At 28.9% G+C, this 13,103-nt stretch overlaps 1 protein-coding gene across 1 annotated transcript in view; it reads right to left on the minus strand.

The window, feature by feature from the left end:
• Window positions 1–11,027, minus strand: part of LOC116774063 (uncharacterized) — a 33,053-nt gene extending 22,026 nt beyond the window's left edge. The window contains exon 1 of the mRNA XM_032666693.2: window positions 10,802–11,027. The gene's annotated coding sequence lies outside the window, so the exon portion shown is untranslated. The remainder of the gene's footprint in view (window positions 1–10,801) is intronic.
• Window positions 11,028–13,103: the final 2,076 nt, after the last annotated feature.

Here is a 13,103-nt window from a genome sequence, read left to right on the forward strand (position 1 = left end):
AATTGTTATAAGATGAGTAATATGCTAGCTAATCAAGTATTTTCTCTGTATGTGGTATAATTGATAAAGTAGTCGGTAACGAAATAAATTAATTAGGTTTTACTCTAAACAGGATAACATTACTACTGTGATATAAAACAAACGAGTGGTAAGGTACATAAGTAAAGAGGATTTTTATAATACCGAATGAACTATAAGCATTGATTTTGAATATGATATATACTGAAAAATGTATAAAAAAGAATATAACTTTAAATTTAATTTCCTTTCATACCATTGGAGATATAAATAAACAAAATATTGTTCATTGCAAGTTTTAGATCATTAAAAGGTTGAAACGTCAGTTAAGTTTGGACAATTCGCCAAAGCCAGAAGATAAGGTGGCTTTGTGCTCAGAGTCTTCATATTCTATCCTACTTTATCTTCCAGGATAATTTAAAAGTTTTTTATATTTAAGACAAAATCCGGACTTGGCTGTAAAGACGCAGAAAATCCTCTTATTTTTTGGTGATAATTTCTAACATTTGATAGGGAAAAATTCACGAGCCAGCAGCGCATAGCCTACTAAAAGTTCCTCACAAAATAAACAGAGAGGATTAGTTTGCCATTGTCGGATATCCACACTCTTGGAGAAATAGGTTTTGTTCCTAGTAAAAATGGAGAAATTGTAAGATGGTGTTTTAAATTTTTGTTTATGTCTGACATGCTTACTTCAACATATTTTATTTAAAAAGTTTACGAACGTCTAATAGAAAATTACATACATATGTTATAAATCAGAATTACAGGTAAAATAATATTACGAATGAAAAATTAAATAAATGAGCAGTGAATAAAAATTTATCCCTATTTTCTATTTTTTTTGAATATTTCAGATATCTTAAGTGGGTGGGTGTGTTTCTATTCCCAAGCAATAATACGCTTTAAAGTCGCCAAGTAAGGGACTTTCATTAATGTTCGGAGTACACAAAGCATAGACTACTTAATCTATTTAAATATTAAAAACATACCTCTGCTCTGGTTCTTAAGTTTAATTTCAAGGGATGGGTTTTCCAATAAACATTTTCCTTTTATGGCTAAAAAAACATTCTAAAGCTTGAGGCCCAAGGGCCTGCCTTCCATCATTTTACGAGAATAATGAACATTTTATTGTGTTATTGTTTTATTTTATATGTTTGTATAAAAGTAAAGTTTTTTGCATTAGAAAATTTCATTCAAGAATTCATAAAGACCGTTATAAGACTTTATCTGTTAAATAGTTAACAATTTATTCAGTTTGAGCCGTTTCGTTATGACTTAAAATATTGTTTTGATTTATAACTGGATGATAAAGTTTTATTATTTGAATTCTACATTTCAAATGTATTAGAAATACGCAACCAAAATCCGTTAATCAATACTGTCCTGTTATTTGGCACGTCAAGTTGATATTGATTTGTCACGCCTCATAATCGTGGTGGTTGCCTTTTACTCGACCGAACAGCATATAGGCCAAGATTCCACGACGGTCAGATCCTCAGTATTTTATAAAAGTTGAAAGTAGTTTTTCTGTACATTTCTCCTACGTAAGTAAAATCGATCAGCGACTATGGAGTTTGGGTTGTTACTGGGGCAGGTAACAGTCAACAAAGGTGTCTAAAATACGACCTTGCTTTCATAAAAGTATAAAGCTCAATTTTTTTATGTTTTCTTCGTGTTAACTTTTGAAGTCCCGTCATCCATTGCTGAACAGTCATGACGGTTGGTACCTCCCGCTAGATATCCCTAATAAATTATAATTGTACTTTCTTTGTAGTATAAAAGCTGATAGTAAACATGTTGTTTGGAGACCTATAAAAATGGATGTCTCAAATGACCATTATTCCGAATGATATATACATATATATATATATATATATATATATATATATATAGAAATTGTTGCAGGAGCTTGCTCTTGCAAAGTGGTAGGTCGCTAGTGTCGAAATTTCACAACTTCTTTCGGTCAAAGCTTCGTTTACTTTGTTTGCTAATATTGAATTAAATCTGATTCAATAAAAGATACTGAAATTTGAATTTTCTTCATTAAATAATAATAAAACTAAGAACTTATGTCACAGATGTCATCAAAACTAAACTTACTACAATTGGTCATTAAGTTAAAGAGTAAAATATAATGAATAGAAATACATTGCTGAAATACATAGTTGTCGTTTATAGGTCATTGGCTTTTTTAATTTTTCTACCTAAAAATATTCGTAATAAATAATAATCTATACAAAGGTGATAAAAAACCATCAAAATAAAAATTATCACTATATTTTTTTCGATTACACAAACCAAAAACTTAATTATACTTTATACTCCTTCTTACTTAACTAACCTAACTTTAATCGTTTATTGCACAAGCCTTAATATTGTTTAAATTATGACAGTTGATCCTTTCCTCTTCTCTTATTTTTTCCAGCATAGGTGAGTGAAATTTATATTAAGGCAGTATTCGATGCTGATGAAGATTATAATGGGAGTCACTATTGTATTTTTCAGAAAGCCTGAAGGTTGTGGTGGAAGGTTCAATGACGCCGAAAAAAATAACGGTGGGGATGTAAATGGATTTCTTAATGAGGTCATCCATCTTAGTTGACAGCCCATATCAAATTTATTTTTAATAAAAAAAAATCAATCTTACGTTAATACTATTCCATTTACAATTAATATTTTAATAAAATAAAGTCATCGAGCAACATAATTACCTATATAATTTTTAAAAATTGAATTAACGAATGAAAACAATAAATACAATTAATCTTTATATACATATGTTCAAGTTTTTTGTGTTCTCATATTTAAATTTGAATTAATGACTTCATCAACCTATAAATGTATATCATCGGGTACTACAATACTCTTAATTATTGTACGCGATGAGTTATATCGAAGTTATTGATTGACATATAGTAGTGACGTTCCTATCAGCAGTTCATGGCATACATGATTTATTGGTATCGATTGGAGAGTGCTCGCTTTTGTTACCGAGTGAGGTAGAACAGCTTCGAGCTTTATACTGACCTTTAGTTATACGTGTTTGTTTTGATTTTGTATGTGGAACGTGAGAGTATTGGATAACAAGCTCTTTAAGTAATAGGAGAATTATATAAAAATAATTTTTCAATTCGATGTAATAGTTCCTGACATCACTTTGTCCAAACACACAAAAACAATTTTTTGGGATTTATTATATTAGTATGGATACCAACAGAAAAGTTTTTACCTATAAATTACATATTCATAGTAGGTACACTAAACATGATTGAGCAAAGTAAAAAAATATTGACAGTATTATTTTTTTAATCTAAAGGTTTATGAGGGCAAAATGTATGTCTGTGGAATCTCTTTTAATCAATTTTCAAACTCACCTTTATGTATAGACACCCACATATTTATATATACTTTATGTGTGTGTATATAATCAGGTACTTTATGGCAAAGTCTTTGAATTTTTGCTCCAAAATAATATGTTGTTACAATAGCATCACTCACGTTTCAAAATATTTTTCAGTAAACAGACAAACAGTATTATTAAATCACCAACAGAAAATTTTCAGATTTACAAGATGGCAAGAATAATCTTTAAATTTGTTTATCCAACAAGACAAAATGTAATATTTTATAAAATATATGTATATGTATATCTTAGTTCAAAGCAAACGATATTGAAAGTCTCATTAAAAAAAACTGCTATCGTCTACGGAAATACGGACAATATGCAAAAGTTCAATAACGTATAAAAAATAGAATTAGGCTTCATACGAAATAACATTAGTCCGGATATTCAAAACATAAAAACGAAATTGCGTGGTTCGTTTCCAACAGAGATTCCGATACGGTAAACAAATAAAGTTTGACATGCCCATTTCAATGGCACAACCAGATACGGACGGGGTTATATAAAAATAAAACACAACACCGTGGATCATTGTACAGATATTATTACGTAGATCAGAGATTTTGTTATAATACAAAGGGGTTTGTTTAACAAGAAAACAAAGTTGAAACAACCAAAATAACGAAAGCATTTTAAAGCCCTTAGAATTTTGGATGAATAGAATATGTTCTATATTAAATGTGATGTCGGGTAAATTTCGTGTAGCTGCCCTTTGTTATTTTTTAACTTTTATCTATGTTAAAAAGAAAGACTTATTAACAACCTGTTATAACGAGCCCCAATTATTTTTGTAAACATATATAAATAGACAAAATAAATATTTTTTTTTATTGAAAAGTGGCAAACTAGCAGTCGGCCTACTTGATGGGCAGTAGTGACAACCGCCCATGGACATCCGCAACATCTGCGTTGCCAACCTTGATAATTGAGGAAAAGGGAGGGGTGAGAACAAGGAAATGGCAGAATAGGATGGGAACAAGGAAAGGGCAATCGGCTCTCTCACTCATCGGACGAAACGCAGCCACTAAAGGCTGCTTCACTCCGATCTTCTATGAGAGGGTGGTACTTCCCCAGTCTAGCCAGCCCATGTCCAAGCTGTAGTAAATTGACCACAGCTAGGCTCTACCCCCTATATTATAGTGAAATAAACAAACTGAATCTTGTTCAAAATAGCAAAATGAAATGTTATATACAAAAGAAATTATTTGAGTCTTATATAGCTAAATAATGATAATAATTAAAATAAATATATTTCATAGTGGACCTTGGAGCAAATTTTGTGTCATTCTATTTTAATATGTTATTTTTCATTAGAAATCTGTACTGTTAATTATTATTATTAGTTTTACAAAAACTAGTCAATAAGATCTTATTAGTAACTTACATATAATGTTATTAATTACCAATTTTTTAACGTCAAAACTAAAATAAGCTTTGAAAAAAAACATATATATTTTTTTTATTTGAATATAAATTTATTTATTCAAAAAATGGTTCCCCCAATAGATTTTTTTAAGAATATCAAAATAAATATAATTGTTTAAATATTTTTAAATTTTACATAAATATTTACAAACACCCTTATATTAATACCAAAAAACTATTTCTTAAATTCAAACAACGTACATACGTTAAAAACATTAGAGGATTTAACACAGCCATTGAGATATAAAACACTATTTCTTTATTTCAGAGAATGGTACGTTTCATTTTCCTTTGATTGTTCCAGATTGATAAATTTCTATTGCCCTAAGATAATTGCTTATAAAGTTGTTTGTGTAAGCGACCTCAATTTATTGTTCCGAGTACAGAAATAAACAGACACACAGTACAAATAAATAAACATCCCTACTCCGGTTCTTAACTTTAATTTGAATTGGGTTTGACTATAAACGTTTTTCTTTTACGTTCGTTGTTAAAAGGCTACAAATTATTATAAGAGCCTACCTCCCAAATGATTCGTAAGGTGATTTATACTTTTCATGTAATGTTTTTTATTTTCTTTACCGGTTCATAAATAAGAAAAGGTTCAGCGAAAATATGTTTACTAAATCGAAGAAAAACCGTTTTTATTTAATATACAACCTCTATTTACATAAACTTAGCGTTATATATAATATTTTATACAGTTTTCAATGCAAGCACTGTCGGAATGCTAAAAATAAAAATAAATTCTTTATTTTCTAGTAGATATTGTACATTTGATGTGACTTATTTTTTATACATAAAATTTTCTTATAACGCAAAATTATACTATATAATTAGTTAAGTATGTTCGAAGAAATAAATATAACATTTGGTACTTTTTTTAACGTTTAAGTTAAAAAAAGAAAATGAAAAAAAAGAAATACAAATTAAGACAGGGTTCTGTTTACGGTTTAATAAGTATATTCATCGTCTCGAATACGTTCCAAATAATCAGCTCATTAAACACTGTAAAGGTTACTCTAAAAGAAAAATATCAGATAAACTTAGAAATGGAACTCTTTTCATATCAGACGATATAAAAATTCGATAATACTTAAAGAGTTACAAAGTACACTGAAGCCAAACGTCAACCTAAATTCGAGGTAAGAATTATTTATACAAGTTACTGTTATTTTTGTTGGCAATCTGTCAAGTAAAGATTGGTAGTACTGTACTAAAAACTTTGACATTTGCAAAATATTCTACAATTCTAGTGTGAATAAAGATACAGAATAGAAAAAAGGTTGGTAGTATACCAATATTTTCATAACAAGAACTTTTTATAAATCACACCTCAACGTTTGCAACCACATTAACAAAAAGACTTTAAAAAAAAAATATAAAAAAAAGTTTATTTTAAGTTAATACGTACGATATATTTTATTTACGTTTATCTGAATTAAAAGGCTCTATTATTACATGTAGAGACAAATCAGCATCATTTACTTATCAATCCTTAATTAATACGTTATTTACAATCCGTATAGTCCATCAATCTTATTAGAAGAAACAGATTGACAGGGATTGATTTCTTATTTCTTTCTATTTTAATTTATGCTTCTCATGTTAATCAAAACTAATCCTTTCAAATTATGAACAAAATTCATCAAACGTCGGATGTTATCAACTTATCAAATGACTAATGTTTGCAACAGTTTATTATAATAAAAATTCAAGAATACATAAAATATTTCTTGCACACTTAGTTAAAATATACTCAAAAATCAACATGATTTTTTTTTATTACAACGTCTGATATTATCAACTTATCAAATGACATGAAACTAGTTTGGACTGTAACTTATAAAAATAGGATTAAAGAATTATGTACGATTAATATATGTCACTAATTACTATTAGTTTAAACTGTTATTTTCAATTTTTTTTCCTTTCGATTTAGCTAACCTTCACATATTGATTAGCCTACCTTCACATATAACTACATCTAAAGATTGAGAGATATATAAAATACATTTTTACTATATTTCCCTTTACTAAAAGAACGGCTTTGACAAAGATAACATCAAGTAAGTTTGATCCTCTACATGTGAAATCGATGTATGAAAGGCTTATCTGTTTCGAAGTAAACATAGCATTATTATCATGCCTAAAAAGTAAGTACTATTAAATATATATCTCAGTATATTATGATATCAAGTACCAGCCCTACTATAACTTTCCGTTACTGTGAGAAGCTTAAATAACCGCCTGAGTTCTGAATAATTTAATTACTGGAGCTCCTTATATACCTACTGCAACCCTTTCTGTGTCACTTGACGCTTTTTATTTTCTTTATATATTCATATTTAACTATTAATAAGGTGTAGTATAACAAGAACCTATTTTTATGTTAATGTTTTTTTTTTTGTTTTAGCAGACTTAACATTAAGTTGTGTTCTTGTTATAATTTATCAATTATGTGTTCTAAATTGTTCCTCGATAATATTTTTAACTTTAGTAATTGACATAGTAACGTGCTCCGTATCGGCAGTTCGTGGCATACATGATTTATTGGTATCGATTGGTAAGTGTTCGTATTTGTAAACAATTCAGACAGAACAGCTTTGAAGGTCGGGTTAATTCTTTTAAATATCACTTTCAATCTCAAACCAACCAAACATCAAGTAGGTTTTTTTTATTGTTTGTTATACCCTCTTAAGAAATTTTTGTTTGCAGTGGACTTAGTAAGTTACGAGTTTTCAACTGTTAGATGATCAACATAGAATATTCCTTTATCCAAATTAAAGATGCAACAGTAATATAGCATTCAGAATGCCAGGTGACATTTAAAACACTCTTAAACTTTTACTATCTACATAAACTATAATTCATATTATATAAATAAAACTCATGAAATTTAATAACTCATATTAGCTGAATTTTAAAAATTTTAATACTTAAAATCAATCATATCAATTTTTTTTTCTAGACAATTCTTATTTGCGACATGCACTTTTGTAACACAAATCATGGAATAACATTATAGGTAGATAGTAAAAGTAATGATATCTAAGACTTTTGCGAGTGTTCATTTAAATAAAACAAAGATTTTAGGATATTCTACCGCAAAGTAAACGAAATGTCGGGAATATGTCGCTTAAAATAATAAAAAAACGCTTAGTATATCTGAAAATCGTAGTTTCATTTAAATGAATATTCGTAAAAGTCTTATATCTCATTAAGACACACTTAGTTTTTAGAATTTTGACCAAAAAGAAAAGTCAGCGGGGGTGTTTTGTTTCCATTGCCATATAAGTTTATCTCCCATTAGATTTAGTTAGTGATGGTAGAAAAATTTCACAGAAGTTTGTTGCCACCAGTTTGGATAGGCATCTGAAAACTGCTTTGTCAAAAGTTTTTGCGATATCTGAGGTTTTGGAACTAACATCGCAGCTTTGCAATTTTAAGCAGCTACATATAAAAGAAACGCCGTATACTTGTGCTTTTCGGCCTGACCATATTCTTCTGCGAACCATGGGTTTTGTCATCAATGGATACGTCGGTAATGGGAATAAAGGATTACAGCGGCTAAAATATCACATCAGCAATAACCTTCAATCATTTTGTCGAATTTTCAGAACACAGACAGACTTGTTGCCTAGGATAAGATGCAAAGAAATGGTGCATCTCATCCCAATCGACTCATTTTAAATTTAGTCATATTCGCCTTTCACCATTAAGCTTGTGATAATGCAGACTATATATTCATGTAGGCTAAATAAGATAGTGGTCACAGGTTCCAAATCGTATGAAATCACAAGGCCCAGCCTCCGCACGGTTTCATCAGATAACATAGGTAAATCTAACGAATTCCTTGACTTAGCCTGATGAATAATAACTATTTTACTTTTCCTTATTACTATCCGGTGAGGTTCGCAATACTCAAACATTTTTTGTGGCTCATTTTGAGTGCTACGCGTTGGAATCTTCATTAATTAATTTCTGAGGCATCTATAGTAAAGTAATTAGTTCTATCATAAATTGCTTGAAAATATCTACCAAAGGAAATTTTACACAGAAATAATAACTTATGATATGAAATGTTTCTTTTATGTTGTAATACGGAGAACTGTGATATTTTGAATAAAAAGATGACGGGAAAATTCTTAAAGTCGATATGTTTTACCAACAAGAATTTACGGCACACGTTGACGATATCCAAGCTCAAAGCGTGTGATATTGCAAATCCGAATTGGAATTTCTACTAGCAATATACGCTTTGAAAGCATGCTTACAGTATTTTTGATTATTTTTTTATTTTTAAGTATTCAAACTAACGCATCTTTTTGCATTTTTAATGTCTTTTTATGAAGTCACCTATAGCATTTTGATACTTTATGTATTTAAGATTGTGACACTAAGCTATACAAACATTTTAAAGGGAAAAATACTTTGATATTATTACATACTCGATATTATTACATATTAAATGTGTTTTTTTTTTGTTATAGGAAGCAGTTTATTTACATACATAGGTTTTATTTTTAAGGCACACCTTTTTGATGAGGTTGGGAACTTTAGGAATATTTAGTGTTTAACTAAAAATAAAAACACAATTCTGTAAGAAAAATGTACGAAAACCGAATGTAATTTTCTATGCTACGTTAGTTATGAGAATAAAATTATTCCAAAGTTCACAATTATTTCAATACAGTAGATAAATATAGATCGCGATACACATTCCGATGGCACAACCTGACACAGACTGGGGTTTACAAAAGCAATTGTATAGTGTTAAGCTATGTATGTTAGAGACTTTTTTTTATTATAAAGTCAATAAGCGACGAACTTAACGAAATATAATAATTATTAAAAGTAATTATTGTTATATTCGTAGTTTTTTGGTTGATTTTTATAACAACGTCTGTAAAGTTTTCTTTGCTTTTAAGAAAGAATTACAAGTAATTCATTTTAATGCAGACTAGTTGCTTTTTATTCAATCCTAAGTTATAAGCATAAAAATAAAAAAACTTTTTGTAAAGAATATGAAAATTATTTTGTATTACATAAATCTTTATATAGCTACGAGTACATATGTGGTACATTGTACATTTTTGGTAACATTTTTATTCTTTCTTTAGCAAGTAAGCTCTTTAACAGTGTACATTTTATAAAAGAAAATATTTGCTGAATTAATAATAGTTCCGTATATCTTCTTTCATGGTTACTGGTTCTTTATAAGGGTTCCATCGTCTAAAACTGGAATGGACTGTACTTGACATGCCGTGTCTCATTTACCGTGATAGATAAACCAAATTTTTCATTGACAATTAATTTCTCTGTCCGCTGTTACAAAAAATTTTACAAAACAGAGTTAAATATTTTTATAGGGGCTCCTATACAATAGATATGACCTTTTTGACGTTTTTATGATTATGACACGGAAGACTTTTTGCGAATCGTCTAAGTGTTTAGCCGGTTTGTTTATGACAACTAAAAAGTCCTGTTTTAAAATTATTATAATTAGAATAAAATAAGATTCTATTAAGCTTTTCTGTTACTCACTGATTTGGACTCAAATGTATTTTCAAGTTGACTTTCAATCAATCACAATTATTGATTTTGTTTTATCTTTTTCTTTAGGATAAATTTAATAAATTAATTATTAGAATATAATAAAAAAATACGAGAATATATAGATGCACAAATAGCATTGTTATAAAATATACATTATATCTAACTAAAAAACATTCATTTCAAAACGGATCAAATTTTCTATAATAATTTTAATAATAGCTCTATTTAGATAAAGAAAATACCAGTCACTTCATAAATAATAGAGCAATCACTATAATTACAAATGCAATAATAATAAAATAGATTATCGTCACAACAATCAAATGAAAATGCGGATGAATTGCAAAATGTGCTTAAAAGCTTAAACTCCAGCAAGCAATTCAATGCACTTACAGAACTAGGTTATCCACCACTCACAGGTTACCATCCCGGTTAAATAAAAATAACGAAAACCATATTCAAACTCACTTCATACAGTTCAAAATGCCATTATCACAAAAAATATATATTTATCAATTTTTTATGTATTGATATATATTTTTAAGTTAAGATTTACGTGTCTGTTAGTTAAGGGTGCAGGCGTGCGTTCACCCCGACGGTCATAGCGTGACTGCTCGAATTTATTTCCCTACTGAAAATTGAAAGAGGCTTCAGGAAGGCTCGAACGCCTGCGAGCGGCTTTGTGGCTATTATTGCAGTGTTTCTGGTTTTAAATTAGAGCTAAGAGTGTCGCCAGAAATTTCGTCCCTTTGTTAGTTCTGGTTTCAAAAACAAAACTATATTGCGTTCGTTTATTTCGATGACCTTTATTTAACAAAAAATCCAATTTACTCCTTACTGTTAAATATAATTTTTTAACTAAAGTAACTCATATTTTTTTAAAAGAACTATATTTATAGTAAAAGCGAGGTAAACTGAATAATAAATATGTGTATAATAATCAATAAATATCCAAGGAATGTCATGGCACATTACTAGGCATTAAGATGTATTAAAAGTTTAGAAATTTTAATAATTTTTTAACTAATTAATTTTATAAACATACACTTCTATGGAAATTGTTTACTTTTAAGTGGAAAATATCAACTAATTCACGATACGCTTACTTACTTATATACTACGAGACACGCTTTTTACAAGAATATTTATGGACATCATATGAGTTTCTGTAACAAAATAAATTTTAATGACACATATAGCCTACGAAACACCCGGTTTGTTTATGAGTTAGACATTATCATACTGGTGTATATAATTGGTGATAAAAGTCACATTTTTATTCAGCAAATATAAGCAGGCCAAAACTCCACTGCTTTGCTGATGAAGCTAAATAAAAAAAAATACACAAGACCAAAGAATTTTCAGATATCACTAAAGAAAATTTATTAAAAAAAATTTATACGACGTCAGCAACTTTTGGAAAGTTGAAAGATAATTTTGAGAGATATACTGCAGTCCGAATGAATTGCTCGCTTTTTTGTTTGAGGAGTGTATGCAAAGAGAAAACTTCAAATAAATCTTCTTACCCGGGCCATCTTTTCATTTCATTCGTTTTTATTTAGGTTATTCCAGCTCTGGCACACATCTCATGATTAATTCATATTCCCTCATACAAATACATTTTCAGAGCGCCAGATTTGAATATTTTTAATATCTGAAAAGTGTTTCACATTAGAAAGATTAAAATAAAAATTTAAATTGATGCATTTTGAAATACTAAAATATTATAATATTTTTCATGGGAATATTACACACGTTTTCTATAAATCGTATACAAGTTTTGGTAGAGACTTGTATGTGTTCCAATGTAGGTCTGCTTTGATGTAAAATAATAGCGCATTGTATAGACTCGTCATTGTGCTAGTAACAAGACGCAGTCACTTTATATTGGTAGGAGAGAACCTGTTTGTTTTTTTCAAACATAGAAGCAGAATTGCAAGTTATTCTTCTGAAAACGAACAAAAGTATTATTTAAATTCTTTGTAATTTTATTAACTTTATGTACTTCAGATGACATCGAAATATTTAGAAAAAGAAAATAGCTTACAATATCACACAAAAAATGCTGCTGGGAAGGTTGGGCAAGGGTATAAAAGATTCGTGCATTATGGAAAGCCCTATCTGTAAAGGAGATCGAAAAGGGTTTGCCCTTTTGATATTAAATTTATAAAAGGAGTATAAATATGGTTATTCATAAGGGTTTTGAATTATTAACGCAATATTTATTTAGATTTACATATTATTTTAAAACACTATCGTTCCCTTTTTTACTTTTACACGTTCATATAGAGATAAAAAAAATGTTTTTAGGATTATGAACTTCTGAATTCTACTATGTAACAAATATATTTTTGAAGAATTTCGATAGTGTTAATATAGTGATGTTAGAACACCATAATATCGATTATCGATATCAAATTAAATTAGGTCTTAGCTCGGTTAACCACACTATGTTCCTGACCGTCCCTAATTGCATTTTGGTTTCCAATCAATCCAAACAAATTGTATACTCATTTACCACATTAAGGCGATAATTATGTATGATTTAAATTAATTGTACCTCTTAAAACCTTAACTATTTTATATTAAAAGTGGTACCGACACAAAAAATATATATATTTAATGATAACTAGCAACAGTTTTTTTGTCGGCACTCGTATCTCTTGAACGTTCAAATAACTGTTCCGCACGCAAG

Source organism: Danaus plexippus, chromosome 20 (genome assembly GCF_018135715.1).
Source record: "Danaus plexippus chromosome 20, MEX_DaPlex, whole genome shotgun sequence".
Lineage (NCBI taxonomy): Eukaryota > Metazoa > Arthropoda > Insecta > Lepidoptera > Nymphalidae > Danaus > Danaus plexippus.